At 39.5% G+C, this 17,503-nt stretch overlaps 1 protein-coding gene across 4 annotated transcripts in view; it reads left to right on the top strand.

Annotated features, from left to right (window-relative positions):
• The first annotated feature begins 13,338 nt into the window (after positions 1-13,338).
• The window catches only part of SHLD1 (shieldin complex subunit 1), a 68,047-nt gene continuing 63,882 nt past the window's right edge, over positions 13,339-17,503 (top strand). For 3 of the 4 annotated variants that reach the window (XM_045832866.1, XM_045832864.1, XM_045832867.1), the window contains exon 1: positions 13,339-13,379. The gene's annotated coding sequence lies outside the window, so the exon portion shown is untranslated. Of the gene's footprint in view, positions 13,380-15,243; positions 15,301-17,503 lie in introns of those variants that run through there. The other variant, XM_045832865.1, reaches the window with a different exon arrangement.

Here is a 17,503-nt window from a genome sequence, read left to right on the forward strand (position 1 = left end):
TGGGCAAGAGGACAGCCCACACCTTGAACTGGTCTCTTTCTTGTACCCCATAGGCTTCCTGTTTGTCATGGTGTATGTGGTGGAGTGGAGGTCAATAAGTTGTTGTTCTGTGTAGTTGAACCTGTGGTCTAACCAGCATGGAGTGTAAGAAGATGGTTTTATCTTATTTCTTTATTTCAGGTCATTGTCAAAGATAATAACAGCAAAACCATCTGGAGACTCAAAAGTTACTAATAAAGCCAGTAGAAGCCACATATAGTTCTTGGCAAGTCCCATTAAGCCCTCCACATTCTTGAGACACTATCTCTGAGACTATAACACAAAGGTACTTATTAAAAAGACAAGTGGAGCCCTAACTGGTGTGGGTCAGTGGATTGAGCACTGGCCTGTGAACTGAAAGATTGTTGGTTCGATTCCCAGTCAGCGCACAGGCCTGGGTTGCAGGCCAGGTCACCAAATGGGGGCATGTGAGAGGAAACTGATTGGTGTTTCTCTCCCTCTCCTTTTCCCTCTCTTCCCTTCTCTCTGAAAATAAGTAAAATCTTAAAAAAAAAGGCAAGTGGATATGTAAAAGAAAAAAAGTAATTGTTACATTTTTGAGAGGAAGATATGACTTTTTTCTTTTTTAAAGTATATTTTATTGATTATGCTATTACAGTTGTCCCTATTTTTCCCTCTTTTCCCCCCTTCATTGAGTACCCCCTTTCCCTCCAGCAATACCCCTCCCCTTAGTTCACGTTCATGGGTCATGTGTGTAAGTTCTTTGGCTTCTCCATTTGCTATGCTATTCTTAACATTTGCTTGTCTATTTTATTCCTAGCAATTATGCTGCTTAATCCCTCCACCATTTCCCCCATTCTCTCCCTTCCCCCTCCAGCTGGTAACCCTCCAAATGATCTCCATACCAATGTTTCTATACCTGTTCTGGTTGTCTGCTTAGTTTGTTTTGTTTTGTTTTAGATTCAGTTGTTGATAGTTGTGAATTTGCTGCCATTTAAATGTTCATAGTTTTGATCTTCCTCTTTTTCTTAAACAAGTCCCTTTAACATTTCATATAATACTGGCTTGGTGATGATGAATTCCTTTAGCTTTACTTTGTCTGGGAAGCATGATATTTCTATGAATATCTTGTTATTCATGCCTTTCCCTATATTTTTTCTCAGAAAACACCGTGTCTGTATAACTTCAGTACAACTGCCTGAGAAATAGATAATTAATTAATCTTTAGTATTTTCATTACAGAGTGCCAAATAATTGGGTGGATCAATTTTTAAAAACCCAAAGGCTATTTTAAAGCCTTATAGACACTTATATACATTTACATAAATGTATATTTAAATTCAACAAGCATTTATTCAATGCCTACTATTTCAAAATAGTTCTGTTAGGAGTTAAGGGGGTTTGGAGATAAAAAAAAAAGTGGTAGCATTTGCTCACAAGTTAGTTATTTATATTTATTACTTATTTTCTAGACCTTTCAGGGAAATATTTAGAAGAATACTAAGCATTATGAGCAGAATGTTTTATATTTTATAGTAGGGACAATTATCTGTGTGGTCTCATGTTAATCAGTTGGGATGCTCTTGAGTCCCTGCTATCATTTTTAAAGGCATCATGTGACTTCCATGTAGTCTAGAGTGACCCTTGCCTTTGGCGTAGTCTTCAAACCCTAGTGTAGGCCCCTCCCACAATAGCAAAGCTCTGAGAGACCAATACAATACAGTGGAAAGGACAGTGTGTGTCTTTCCAGGATAGATCTTTAGAGAATGGCAGGTTAGGCACTCTCCCCCTTGGAGGACTGCCCATACTCTTCCCTTCCCCTTCTTCTTACACCCAGGCATGTTACCTTTGCCTTTCTCTCCTAAACTTCAAGGCCCCCTCTTTTGCTTCTGTAACTAGTTTCCTGAGCCTATGCAGCCCAGTTAACTCGTTTCTACTAACTCTGTAACTTTCTAAATAAAATCTCTCTTACAATTTTGATAGGGGAACACAAGAGTTAAAGATTTTTGCCTTTGTTATAATTGGTAGGCTTAAATGATGAATGCATATCAGGGGAAAACTGTTATTGCAGAAACTGTAATGCAGTGACTCCAGGAGTCACAAGAAATTCAACCTTTGTGCCCCATGGGGTGTGCAAGCCATGCAGAGGGTAACTGAGCCATTGTGTTCCAGGCTGAGAAAGCCTGTGATGCAGATAAAGAATTGTTGGCCAACAGATGAAGAAGTACTAAGAAATTGCTGCTGGACTGCAACTCTTATTCAATTAACTTTTTTCCAAGCCACTTACCTACCTTTCTATCCAATTAACATTTTTCCAAACCATTTACCTACCTTTTCTTCTCTTTACACAAAGGTTGGCTTGAAATGTTGTGCTAAGACAGTCTTTCAGGGTACAAAAAACATGCTGTCTTCTCAGATTGCCAGCCATCTGAATAAAGTGCCAATGAATATTCAATCCTTGTCTCTACTCATCAGTTCTGATAGTGACAGGCAGCAAGAATGCAGAGTTTTCCTGTTTTATAAGTATTCCATGTTGGCAGCAAGCAAATGTAACTTGAAGACTCTTTAGCTGAAGACACTGATAATGCTTCTGAATACTAAAAAATAATTTGACCATTACACCTTTATGGGAATATGATGCCTCAAATCCTATGGGAATTACTGTGAAGCTTAGAAATCAGCAGGTACAATTAGGGGAAAAATATATATACACTTTTGTATATATATATTTTGTATACATATTATATGTGTTTATATAGATATACATATACACACACATAAATATATAAAGAAAGAAATCAGCAGGTACAATGTGGTAATGAAGATTTTTATATGCTTATATTTTGCCTACTTCTAAGAATTATTAGAACAACAATAATGATTCCATTTCTGTGGGTCAACTATCATCTCTTGCATTTTCTGTAGGTTAACTATTGGTCAGTGGCTCAGCTAGAAGATTCTAGTTCAGAGTCTTTCATGAGGAGATAGGCCAATATTGGCTGATGCTGAAATTCCCTGAAGACTTTACTGGGGGTTAGAGACAACTTTCAAAGTGGCTCACTCATAGCTTGAAAGTTTGTGTTGGCTAAAGGTGGGAGGCCTCAGTTCCTCTGTATACTGCCCTCTCTACAAGGCTATATGAGTGTCCTCATAGCAAGTTGCCTGGATTCCTCAGACCTGGGGTAGCAATTCTTTTTCTGTAAAAAAACAGATAGTAAAATTTTTAAGCATTGTGGGCCATGTCAGTCTTTGTCACATATTGTTCTTTTTAAATTTTATTTATTTTTCACAATTATTTTAATATTTTATTTATTTATTTTTAGAGAGAGGGGGAGGGAGGGAAAAAGAGAGGGAGAGAAACATTGATGTGAGAGAGAAACATCAATCAGTGGGTTCTCATACAGGCCCTGACAGGGGACCAAACTTGCAACCCAAGTATGTGCCCTGATCGGGAATTGAACCAACGACCTTTCGTTTGCGAGATGGTGCCCAACCAACTGAGCTATGCCAGTTGGGGCTGTTCTTTTTTTAAAAAAAGACATATTTTAAAAATATAAAAATCAATCTCATCTTACAGGTCATACAAAAACAGCCTGTGGACTGGATTTTGCCCATAAACCCTAATTTGTCTGTCCTTGCCCTAGAATAAGTAATCCAAGAGACCAAGATGGAAACCACCATTTTATTAAAATTTGAAGCCAGAAAAGTCAGCATTCTTGCTGCCTGTTACAATCAGAACTGATAAGTAGAGACAAGGACAAGGATTGAATATTCATTGGCACTTTATTCAGATGTCTGGCAATCTGAGAAGACAGCATATTTTGTACCCTGAAAGACTGTCTTAGCACATCATTTCAAGCCAACCTTTGTGTAAAGAGAAGAAAAGGTAGGTAAATGGTTTGGAAAAAATGTTAATTGGATAGAAAGGTAGGTAAGTGGCTTGGAAAAAAGTTAATTGAATAAGAGTTGCAGTCCAGCAGCATTTTCCTAGTACTTCTTCATCTGCTGGCCAACAGTTCTTTATCTGCATCACAGGTTTTCCCAGCCTGAAACACAATGGCTTAGTTACCCTCTGCATGGCTTGCACACCCCATGGGGCACAAAGGTTGAATTTCTTGTGACCTCCTGGAGTCACTGAATTACAGTTTCTGCAATAACAGTTTTTCCCTGATATGCATTAATTACTTAAGCCTATCAATTATAACAAAAGCTAAAATCTTTCATTCTTGAGTTCCCTTACCACTTTCATTATATCAGACATTCATATTAATTTGTGAAAAAAGTGAATTTAGAATTGCTGGCCATCACTTACTCCATCAAGCTCTTTTTAAAAAAAATAGTCCTGGAGGGCCTCTATTGTTCCCTTTTTACAGATGAGAAAAACATGTCTCACAGAGGTTAAAGGCTATTGTCATAAAATTGGTTAGTAAGAGACGTAGGATTGAAGCTCAGTTTCCTGACTCCATATTCAAGGATTTGTTTGATCCACTGTTGAGTATAGGCAGTCCAGAGTGGTTCTTTGCCACAGTGTAACAGAACCACTGGGTTTTATTGCTCTGGGTTCTATTGCCTGCCACTGATAAGACCCATGAGTCCCAATGCCAAAGTCTCATGAAAAGGAAAGGAACCAATTATTCAAAAGTTGTACAGGTTTAGAATAATGACAGAATTCTCCTGTTAAATCCCATGCCCTTTAAAAACAAAAGCTCCCCCCACCCCCAAACACACAGTCCTGCCTCCCCTTGCCAAACCAGGCCAGTCAGAAGTACTGTCTCTTGAAAAGAAATAGAAGTCTGTAGCTTAGTCAAGCAGATTCCTGTCTGTATTCTGGCTTCTTCCAGCTGTCCATGCTTGGCTAGGCTCCTGCTGTGTATCCAAAACTGCATCTTTGTGGTGGGCCTGTGAGGTCCTTTTTCATCCTTTCAAACTGCTTGGCCAACACCCCACATGGCTGCTACAACCTGCTTTTCCACTCCTTTCTAAGCTGCATGGTCAATAGAGCCATGGCTGCCACACCCTTGGGTTTTAAATCCCTGCATGGATCTTACTCCCTAACCCTATTCCTGACTCCTCCCACACTGGGTTACACCTGTCAGTATTGTGGTCTCTTCTGCTTTTCTCAGCTGCTATTGCTATTCCAGGCATGCTTGGTCCTGTGAAGTGGAAACAGCCTTCAAGCCATTAGCTCAGGTGCAGCAACCAAGGTACTGCCTCCTGGCTACACCATGGGTTAGAGTCACGCCCATCTCCCTGGCTCTGAGCACAGCAGACTACTTGACATTATTAAAACACTGGCCGCTTTTTTTAAATATGCAAAGTAACTCTCTGTGGCCTTGCTTGGCTTCCCCTTCTCCCAGCAATGTGGGGGGAGGGGGACTTCCCCATTTTTGGTGACCTCAATATTCCCTGTTCCAACAGGGCAGAAATACCTGTTCATCTTGTCATTAAAATAAGCATGAGGTACAGAAAATAAATGTTTTCCCCTAGTATCATAGAATGTCCATCAAGTCATATTTTTAAGGTCTTCACCATTTGTCTATAATTGTGAGAGTATTGATTTCAGATATTAAGGTCTAAGTTTATTTTCATTATAAATATTATGTATGAAAATGTAATAAATTTAACTAAAAGTGTACTCTCAAGATATGATCATAGAGTCCTAACTGAACAAGTCATGGTGAGCAGTCAGGCCCAGGCCCACATAAGGATTATCTTTGCCTTGAGGAAGTCCCATTCATTGTTTCTGTGCATCTAGGTTAACAGGCCTTTGAAATGTCTCTCTTTCAGATCCATCTGAAATCTAACTACCCTTAAGAGAGCACATAGCTTTGCTAACTGTCCTGCAATCCAATCCCAGCCATGCTTTCTCCCACCTTCATACAGCCTTCCTTAATTCTAAATGATACTGATAGGCTGGGAGTGAACTGAGAGTATAGTGTGCAGCCAGACAATATCTTTGTGAAACACCTAGGATCATGGCAAGGAGATTGAGTTTCCCAGCACCCCTGCAGCAAGGCCACATTACCGGCCAAACAAGCACATGCTCTCCTGCCCACATGCAAGATGGTGGCAGGAGGAAGTCCTTACACTGAGCATACACAAGACTAGCAAGACACAGGGAAAAGCCCTCTTGACCCCTTCACATACCAAATTGGGAGTGAGACCAGGGGAAGGCAGACACATGTTCAACAGAAGTTAAAATTGCAGCAGGGAGAGGTGCTGGACCAGAGGCCTGTTGGTGTTGCCAGAGGAAAGAAGGAATTGGTCACAAAGTGGACCCACCCAAAGTGCATGAAAGTTTAGGATGTTAATTGGTCATTCTGAGAAAGCACCTGGTCCGTCCCACAACCCAAAGTAACAAAAACCCAGGGGAACAAGGATATCTCTCTCTTGGTCATGCCTGCTGCTCAGGACCTACACTCAGGTGGTTTACTGGCTTGTCCTCACCATGGGCCCTGACCCCTGGCCTCCAGAAGGGAGTTTCTTTTTCCCTGACCTGGTGGAGCATACGCTGATGCTTTTGCATGCTTTCCAACCTGGGAGCACAGAACCTTGTGGTCCTAGAACCCCCATGGTCAGTAATGGTGCTGGCTCCATATGCAGCCTCCAGGAGGGAGTTTGAAGCTGGACAGCAGCTGGAAACAAGCTAAGCTACCTGGATAACTGCTTAGAAGGTGACTTTGGCTCCAAAGGATGGTACTTTATGATGGAGCAGAAATTCTAAGCACTGCCTTTTGTTTAGGACTTGCTGAGGACAGCTGGATTTTGTGTGGGTTTTGCAGAGGAGATGAACTTGAGAAACCTTTGTCTGTTTTAAAAAAAATATTTTTGTCGATTATGCTATTATAGTTGTCCCAAATTTCCCCCTTTGCCCTTTCCACCCAGTACCCCTATTTTCTTTAGCAAACCCCCACCCCCTTAGTTCATGTCCAAGGGTTGTGCATGTAAGTTCTTTTGCTACTCCATTTCCTGTACTGTTCGTAACATCCCTCTGTCTATTTTGTACTGACCAATTTGTGCTTCTTAACCTCTGTACCTTTTCCCCCATTCTTTCCCCTCCCCCTCCCAACTGATAACCCTCCAAATGATCTCCATCTCTATGATTCTGTTTCTGTTCTGGTTGTTTGCTTGGTTTGTTTCTTTAGATTCAGTTGTTGATAGTTGTGAATTTGTTGCCATTTAAATGTTCATAGTTTTGATCTTCTTTTTCTTAAATAAGTCCCTTTAACATTTCATGTAATAATGGCTTGGCAATGAGGAACTCCTTTAGCTTTACCTTGTCTGGGAAGCACTTTATCTGCCCTTCCATTCTAAATGATAGCTTTGCTGGATAGAGTAATCTAAGTTATAGGTCCTTGTTTTTAATCACTTTGAATACTTCTTGCCAGTCCTTTCTTGCCTGCAAAGTTTCTTTTGAGAAACCAGCTGATAGTTTATAGGAACTCCTTTGTAGGTAACTCTCCTTTTCTTTTGCTGCTTTAAGATGCTCTCTTCATCTTTAAGCTTTGGCATTTTAATTATGATGTGTCTTGGTGTGGTCCTCTTTGGGTCCAAATTGTTTGGGACTCTCTGTATTTCCTGGACTTCTATGTCTATTTCCTTCACCAAATTAGGGATGGTTTCTTTCATTATTTTTTCAAATAATTTTTCAATTTCTTGCTCTTCCTCTTTTCTTTCCTGTACCCCTATGATCAGATGTTGATATGTTTAAAGATGTCCCAGAGGCTCCTTAACCTATTCTCATTTTTTAAAATTCTTTTTTCTTCTCACTTTCTGATTGAATGCTTTTTTTCTTCCATGTGTTCCAAATCATTGATTTGATTCTTGACTTCATCCCCTTCACCATTAGTTTCTTGTAGATTTTTCTTTATTTCAATTAATGTAACACTCATTTTTGCATGGGTCTTTTTTATGCCATTGAAGTACCCAGTGAGTTCCTGGAGCATCCTGATAATCATCAGGGTTTTGAACCCTGTATTTGATAGATTGCTTATCTCCATTTCCTTTAGTTCTTTTTCTGGATTTTTGTTCTATTCTTTCATGTGGGCCATATTTCTTTGTCTCCTCAACTTAGCAGCCTCCCTATGTTAGTTTCTATGTATTATGTAGAGATGCTTTGACTCCCTGTCTTAGTAGCATGGTCTATTGTAGAAAAGCACACCTGTAAATTGTATGAGGCAGAATCTTAGGTAATTGCCAGGAAGGGGCAAATTGTCACTGCTCAGTGGCTCTGTGTGGGAGAGGGCTAGAAGAGGGGACAATGCCATTGCCTGGCCTCTGGAGTTTTGCTTGGGAGGAAGCTGTCTCCCCATTGTCTTGTTGCCAGCCACTTCACTTTCTTCCCATAAGCTCCTGGTTCCCTTCCAGCTGTTGCCCTGCTGCTGAATCCCAGAGGAGTTGGGTCTGCATGAGTTCTAAGTTCATTGCAAGCCATTTAAGAGGAGTCTCTTGAATCCCACAGTTTCTTCTGCCACCCTGACCCCCACTTGTTTTTGCAACCAGAATTTATGGGGACTTACCTTCCCGGAGCTGGAACCCTGGGCTGGGTGGTCCAGTCTGGTGATGGGATAGGATACCTCACTCCCGGGGCATCCTTCCCCATTTTTATCCACCACATGTAGATGTAGGGCCATGTGTTCATGTCTCCATGCCACTCTGCATCTCCACATCTCTCCACCTCTCAGTGCTTCTCCGCACATCTCCTTGTCTCCACCCCTCCTACCTATCTGAATGAATGTGGCTTAAATCCTTGGTTGTCAGACTTCCATACAGCTCAGTCTTCTGACAATTCTGGTTGATATTTGTTTTGTAGTCTAGTTGTAATTTTTGTGTCAGGTGGGCAAGGAGGCGAGGTGTGTTTACTTACACCTCCATCTTGACGGGAAGTCCCCCCTCTCCTTTTTCACCAGACTCTTTCTCTAGAGTTTGCCTTTTTGTGACAGTGAGCAGTCAAACCCCATTTTGTTTCAGTAACACAAATGTATAAAAGAAACTGAAAAACTGTAATTTACGAGATCATTGGGATCTTGCTTCTTGGTATGTCATCAATCTGGCTCAAATAAATCCTCATAACATTTTTTTTTGCAGGTTTAGACTTTTGTTATGTCAACAATATACAAGAAGTTATGAAGTGAGACACTGTCTAGGTGCTGGGTACTCATTGGCAAATAACATCCATACCTCCACTTTCGTAGATCTTCCAGTCTGCTCAGAGAGCCTCTAGTCTATCTGATATTTTTCCCTTTGGTTAACAACTTATTGCTTAATTATTTTTTTAAAAACAGTGCTTGAGTGAAAAACTATAAGATGTCTTGAGTTCATCAATTACCTAACCCTTGAATTTTTGTAAGATTTTCTTTCTTTCTTGAAGCTAAACCCCCATATATGAGAGCAATTAGATCAAGATTTAGAATGACAAAGAGAGAGGTAAGGTGATTGCAAACATCACCTCCACTTTTTAAAAGAGCTATTTCTGTCTTTTACCTAAAATGACTTATTTTTTAAATTTAATCTTTATTGTATTTTTTCCATTATTATTTAGTCCTTTTATATGCCCTCCCCCCAGCAATCACCTCATTGTTGCCCATGTCCATGAGCCCTTTTTCTTTTTTGCTCAATTTCTCTTCCTACTAACCTCCCTGCTCTGCCCCACCCAGCTCTCATTAAAGTGACTTCTTTCTGATAAAAGATATTTGGCTGAAATAGATGACTTAGCTGGTGGTAGAAAAATGAACCATGAAGTATAATAGTTTCATAAGATTGTGGCATAACCCAATTTTAACAGTCATTAAATAATCAATGTCAAAAAAGCACAGGATCTAAAATAACTTATACTTCACTTTTGGAATACAGTAAGTGTTTTGTTTTGCTGGCTCTGTGGATTTAAGGTCCCAATTATTGATGACTTTGTTTTAATAATGACTTCAATTACTTTTCATTTTTTGTGCACTGACCAATTGAAAGTGATAAGAAAGGATGGTCACAGGCATGCAATGTGGCTAAGAAAGTCACTCTAGACTTCAGAAATTTGCTTCAGGAAGCCCATCAGAGAGACAAACCTATGGAAAAGCCACAGGAGAACAAATGAGAATAGTTTATAAGTAAACAAACTTGTTTTTCAAGGAAAAAGTGACAATGGCAAAAAAGTTCAATGGTTATTTCACTGATAACAGATTAAGAAGAAGTCAGGTTTTTAGACATCTTCAAGAGTATAAAGGTTGAGGGGGGAGTTGGAGATGGGGTGTGGAGGAGATCTGGGAAGAGATATCCATTTATTCATATAACAGCACTTTGTGAGAACTTACACTCACTGGGCTGGGCTCTGGACTATGACTTTGAAGTACATATGACTTGTGTTGCCAACAATCTATTGGGGGAAAACAAAAAGGAAAAAAGAATTTAGAGTACTTAGGAAATGGAAGAATGTGAGCATTCCTGGAAGGGACAACTCAGTCACACTTGACAAGTCAGAGAAGGTTTCCTGGAATAATTCCTAAAAGCTGAGATCTTAAGAAGGATGAGAGAGACCAAAGAATAAGAAAGAAGGACATTTCTAAGAGAGAACATTGTGTAGATAAAAAGCTCAGATGCAAGAGGGAGCAAGTATGGAGTGTTTCAGGAAAAGAAAATAGTGCATGGGTACACTATTGGGAAATAGTGATAGGAGATATGGGTAGGAGTCTTCTAAGTCTGGTGAACTTTGAACTTTAGCTTGAATGCAAGGGAGTAGTGTGCTCACTCTTCATTTTAAAAAGAAAACTCTGCCTTCACAGGGTTGGGAAGATGTCATCACTCAGTTGGCAGATAATGGTGGGCTCTACTCATAAAGTTGAAGTGAGGATAGAGAGAATTAGGAGCTAGATTAATAAACCTTTAAAAGAAAAAAAACAGCAGGAGAGGATTTGATTATTGATAGATAGCTACATGCTGACAAAAGAGGAGGAAAATTTTCTGGCTCTGGCAGCTAAATGGGCCAACTCACTGACACAAGAGACACAGAGGTAGAAGCAGTTGATTGGAAGGTGAAGAGAGGTTGAATTAAAGGTGACTGGAGGATATGTTGAATCTCAGGAAGAGACTAGGCTTAGAGGGTTTGGAGTCATCTACATAGAAGGCAGAAGAGAAGAAGATTCAAGATAGAACACTGAGACAGGTTCACATGGGAGAGAAAGAAGAGCATATGAAGGAGATTTATGTGGGCTTTTGAGAGAGGTAAGAGAAAAAATGCAAGAAGGTGGTTTCGGGAAACCCAGGGACCAGAGCTTGCCAGAGGGAAGGAGTGGTCAACAACGTTCAATGACATTGAGAACCACATAAAAGCAGCAAACTCAATTGAGAGATATTCTACCAAATAAGTGATCTGTACTCTTCAAGAAATATAAAGAAAGACTAAGAAACAGAGGTTAGAGGAGACTAAAGGCTATAAAAATGAACCATGAAGCATACCATCATGCAACGCATGATCCAGCATTTTCTTTTGTTACATCTTTTATCATTTTAATGGTTGCATAATAATTGCTATTCAATTATACGTGAGTTTGTCATTTTTCTGAAGAGAGAGTAACTTAATGTCATTCTAGACTTTCTCTAATCACAAACTATTCTGTTACTTTGGAGTTTTTATAAGATGTCACATAACAAAAGTGAAAATCAAAATTATACACTTTGATTGCTAATGCATTGTCAACAAAAGAATGTCCAGCCAGACATTCTTTTTCTATAGAAAAGTTTTTTTAGAGTTCATTTGAGTTAAAATTTTTCTTTATTTTTTTTCCCACAGTGTGTCAGGCCCTCTGCTCATCATGCCCTCCAAAATAACCTTATACCCCCAAACTCACTAGGCACTCCCAGACAAGGGGGCCCCATCTGCATGCCCAGGAGCCTGGCAGCCTCAGCCACAGGACCCCACCAGCACAGCCTTCCCCCTCTGTCCCTTCTCCCTTCCCTCCATGGTTGGCCGAGACTCACTGTCTGGAGAGTTGGGTTCTTGCATCCTGGATGCTACTGAGCCATTGTGGGTTTTTTGTTTGTTTCTTTAAAATTTGAGGACATGCCCAGAAGCAAAATCTCAACAGATTGAGAAAACGTTCTAGATCACAGCAGTTTTGCAGCTTATTTTATATGTTAAAAGGGAAAGAGAAGAGGTAAATAGTGTTATGAAATACTTGATGATAGATTAAAGGGGGAGAAGCAAAATGGGGAGATCTCTAGAATTCGATAAAAAGCAAAATGGAGAAACACATATTTCTTTTATATTTTGGGGTACAGGATAGTTAATGTTTAACATTTACAGCACATAGAGACAGTATTCAGGGAACAAGAAAACAATGAGGAGTCTCATGGTCTCGTCCTCCAGTGCTACAGGTTGTGTTTCCAAGGGGTCTAGAAAAGAGAATTACTCTGCTGTTTGAAAGGTACCATATGTTATCTTAAAAGTACAATGGACAGAGTTCACTTAAGGTAAAGACTGACCTTTGCTAAGTAAGCTATAGGCTGTATGTGACTACTTGCCATGGTTCTTCCAGTTAGGAATTTATAATCCGATCATGCTATGTCGTTATTTACAATCTTCAACTTTGCAAGGCCTGCCATATGCCACTACCCACCCCAGCTTGTCAGGTTTAATATATGGCCCTTTTTTCATTCATTGCACAAAGTTGGAAGAGAACATGAAATTTACAGTTGCTGTGCTAGGTTTGTATGAATGTGAAGGAAAATTAGTTTTATTTATTATTGTATCTTTATTTTGCCCTCAAAAGTCCTCTACATCTCCCAGGATGTTTTAGCTCATAGTATCTGGCATGCGATTTGCGAAATCTCAGGTTATGCTATTTAAAATATTAACCTCAATTGCAGGACTCCTATCTTATGGGGTCCTATCCCAAGGTAAGCATCTATAGGAGGCTGTACAGGAAACATCTATAGGAAGCATCTACAGGACTCTTTCAGGAACACGGCAGAATGGGGCAATAACCCTCAGTCGTTCTCTCTGTTATCCTGCAGTTCTGGCAGTCTTGTACAGCTACCTGCATGCAATGTATTAAAATATGTTCATTCTCTTTGTTAAATTCTCTCTACTTTGTATGTTTTTTTTAAATGTAGACGTTCACATTTTTTAAAACTTTAAATAGCTTTCAGGTTTCCTTTAGTGTCCACCCAACGCATTTCATCAAGAAGCCTGCTCTAGAAATTGCCCAAAGTAGCCAAGTGCCTGCAGAAAGCTTTTTTGGCTGGGCGAACGCCCTTAGTCAAAATGGCCGCAGCTTCCTTCCGTTGCTCTTGCTTGCCCTCAGCAAAGATGGTTTCAAACCTGTCTTTTCCCATAGTAAACATGGCGCCTCCGCTTCCGGCTTCTCAGTCGTTGCAGCTACGACGGGACGGTGAGTGTAATTGGCGAGTTTTTTAACGGGTTGTCTGGGTCGATTTAGAAATGGCTTGGGACTGAGAGCAGAGAAGGGGTACCCCCCCAGCGCTTCACATCGTTGTATCACAACGTTGTGAAGTTATGGCCGCTTCTCCTGGCACAGTTTCTGCCCACCCACCCCCTCCTCCACCCAACATGTGGGCTCTGCTGCTTCTGCAGCCTTGGCTTTGGGGAATCCAGGGAGTTTGCAGGCAGTGGATGAGCTTAGGTTCTTCTTTTTAAAAAAAGCAAAAGATAGCCCTGGCTGGCGTAGCTTAGTGAATTGAGCGCCGGCTGCAAACCAAAGCATCGCAGGTTCGATTCCCAGTCAGGGTGCATGCCTGGGTTGCAGGCCATGGCCCCCAGCAACCACACATTGATGTTTCTCTCTCTCTCTCTCTCCTTCTCCCTCCCTTCCCTCTCTAAAAATAAATAAATAAAATCTAAAAAGCCCAGCTTTGTTGAGTTATAATTTGGATAAATTTCGCTTTGGTAAAAGTTTGGTGACATGGCTCAGCAGAACCCATCCACCCCCTTTTCCACCCAACATGTGGGCTCTGCAGCTTCTGCAGCCTTGACTTTAGGGAATCCAGGGAGTTTGCAGGTAGTGGATGAACTTAGGTTCTTTTTTAAAAAACAGCTTTGTTGATATATAATTTGCATAAAATAAAAATCACCTTGTTAAAAGTTTGGTGACATGGCTTAGGAAAAGCCATCCCATTTTGGGCCTGTTGTGGTTTTTTACCACTAGCTTTCTTTTTTTTTTTTTAGATAATGGTTTCAAAGTTTTTGCTTGTAGCATGTGTCAGAACTGCATTCTTTATTGCTGAAAAATATTTCATGTATACATATGCCAAATTTTATTCATCCATTCATTAGTTGGTGGACATTTGGATTGTTTTCACTTTTTGTGTATTTTGAATAAAGCTGCTATGAATATTTGTGTAAGACTTGTGTGAACACATGTGCTTTGTTTCTTTTCCCTACACGTTTTTAATTCTTGTGCATATACCTACAAGTGGAATTGCCTGGACAAATTGTAACTCTATTTAACCTTTGGAACACTGGCAAACTGTTTTCCAAAGAGCTTGCACCACTTTACCTTTTTGTATGTGGATATCCAGTTATCGCAGTGTTGAAAAGACAGCCTTTTCCCCTTGAATTGTTTTGGCATTCAGTGGAAAAATCAGTTGATGAATAGACATTTTTCCACAGAAGATATACAGATGGCCAAAAGACCCATGAAATAATGTGCAACATCACTAATCATCAGGGAAATGCAAATCAAAACCACAATCAGATAACAGCTCATTCCTATCAGAATGGCTGTTATGAAAAAGACAATAAATAACAAGTGTTGGTGAGGATGTGGAGAAAAGGGAACCCGCATGCACTGTTGGTGAGAATATAAAATGGTATAGCCACTATGGAAAACAGTTTGGAGGTCCCTCAAAAAATTAACAGTTCAGCAATTCCACTTACGGTTATTTATCTCAAGAAAACGAAAACACTAATTTGAAAAGATAAACCTGTGTTTATTGAGGCATCATTTATAATTGCCAAGAAACAAAAGCAATCTAAGTGTTCATTGATAGATGAATAAGTAAAGAACATGTTGTATGTATGAGGGGGAACTGCCTCCCCCCAAAACCCGGAATTTCTTTATAAAAAATTATGTATTTATTCTTACATGTTTAAACTTCAGTCACCTTCAAAGTACTCTTCATGCAATACACTTATTGAGATGTTTTTCTACTGCTGAAAATGGTTTTTGAACTTGTCAATTTCGATGTCTTTTAGTGCATCTGCCATTTTTTTGTTTCACCTCTTCCATGTCCACAGAACATTTCCTTTTGCAGATTTTTTTCATCTGGGGAAACAAGAAAAAGTTGCTGAGGGTGAGTGGAGGGCTAGGGGATGGGGGCCATTATGTTTTTGGTCAAAAACTGCTGAACACTCATTGCGGTATGGGCAGGTACACTCATAGATCACCCAACATGAAATGGGCAAACTCGTTGAAAGAGTCTTCAAAAATTTTTCACTAAAGCTGAATGCAGCTTCTCACAACAACACTGCATGGTACACTGATACAGATGGGTTCCTAGAACATTCACCTAGCAGAGGAAGCCTGTACTACAAGGAGCCCACCTTCCAGAAGATAATTCCAGTTTTTGGGTGGCCCCTGTTGTATATAGAATGGAATATTACTTAGCCATAAAAAGAATGGAATCTTGCCATTTGTGGCAACATGGATAGATCTAGTATGCTAAGTGAAATAAGTTAGAGAAAGACAAATACCAGATGATTTCACTTATATGTGGAATCAAGAACAGCAGAATAAAAACAGGCTTCATAGACACAGAACAACATTGCTACCAAACGTGAGGGGAGTGGGGGCAATTAGAAAAATAGATGAAGGTAATTAAGAGATACAAACTTTTAGTTATGAAATAAGTAAGTCACCAGGATATAATATAAAGCATAGGTTATATAGGCAGTAATATAATAACTTTGTATGGAAACAGATGATTACAAGACTTACTGTGGTGATCATTCATAAGGTATATGAATATTGAGTCACTATGTTGTACACCTGAAACTAATATAATATTGTATATCAACTATACTTCAATTTTTAAAAAAGATAATCAGTTGACTATTAAGTAAGATTTTACATTTGGACTCTCAATTCTATTCCTTTGATCTATATGTCTAATCTTTTGCCAGTACTACAGTTTTGATTGTTGTGGCTTTGCAGTAAGTTTTGAAATTGAAAAATATGAGTCTTCCAACTTTGTTCTTCTTTTTCAAGATTGTTTTGGCTATTCTGGGTCTCTTGCATTTCCATGTAAATTTTTGAAACCATTTTATCAAATGTCTGCAAAAAAAAACATACAAAAAACAGGCAACTGAGATTGTGATAAGAATTGCATAGATCTGTAGATCAATTTGGGCAATAAAATATTGTCTTTTATTCCATTAACATAGGATGTCTTTCCATTCACTTATTTTCAGTTTCTTTCAACATTTATTTTGTAGTGTTCAGTGTATACATCTTATACATTTTTATTAAATATATTCCTAAATATTTTGTTTGATGCTATTGTAAATGGAATTTTCTTCTTTTAATTTAAATTTAATTATTTATTGCTAATGTATATACATATATAAGTTTTGCAGCTCAACTTCCATCTCCAATTTTTCTTCCTTGAGGCTTAGCCCAAGGCTCTCTCCTCTTCATTTATATGTGTGTGCGTATGTATATATACATGGTTAGAACCATTTGAGAATATATTGTAGACATCATATCCCCCTACCAATATATATTTGAGGGGCATTTCTGAAGAATAAGGACATTCCCTTATATACTAGGTTTTGTTGAAAATGGGAGCAATTTGGGCATGTTGAAAATCTAAGTGGTGATGCAGTGGAATAGAGGCGAGAGAAGGATTGTTGTTGCTGAAGGCTATAAACAGATCCAAAGAGTGGAATCTAAGGTCCAGGTTGGTCCCTGTTAAGGAGAAGTGAAGAGAGGTGACCCAGTGTGCAGGTGCAAAACTTTGTTTTGTTTGGTAGGATTGTTGAGGAAGTTCCTCTCTGATGGACTCTGTTTTGTCACTTAGGAAATGAGATGTTCTGCAGAGAAGAGGAAGAAGGTTGTGAGTGATGGGGAGGGTCTGAGTTGAAGAAGCCCGGAGAAAACATAAAAGAGTCAAGGAGATGAAACTAATACACAATAATATTAAATACAGACTGATTGAAAAATAAAAAAATTAAAAAGAAAGAAAAAATAATGGAAAAAAGAAGAGTCAAGGACAGTGGGAGAGGGAATTATGAGATAAATGTTTCAGGATTTATTTGACCAGATAGCCCATTCCAGGTTGGTGCTTATTCTTTTACAGTGAGCCAGTTCTGCCCTGTTCTGTGACCCTGATGACCAGCACATGGGGAGCTGGGCAGATAGTTGCATTCATGTAGGCTGGAGTTTTGCCAAAAGGGTATGATGAAGAGACAGAATGGGCAGGGAAGGGAAGATTGGGGTATTAACCAGACTGTGGGCCATAGAAGATACTGAATAAGGGTGAGAGAAGCAGGGTGGCT

This window comes from Phyllostomus hastatus, unplaced genomic scaffold (genome assembly GCF_019186645.2).
Source record: "Phyllostomus hastatus isolate PE091 unplaced genomic scaffold, TTU_PhHast_1.1 phas_contig_17, whole genome shotgun sequence".
Classification (NCBI taxonomy): Eukaryota; Metazoa; Chordata; class Mammalia; order Chiroptera; family Phyllostomidae; genus Phyllostomus; species Phyllostomus hastatus.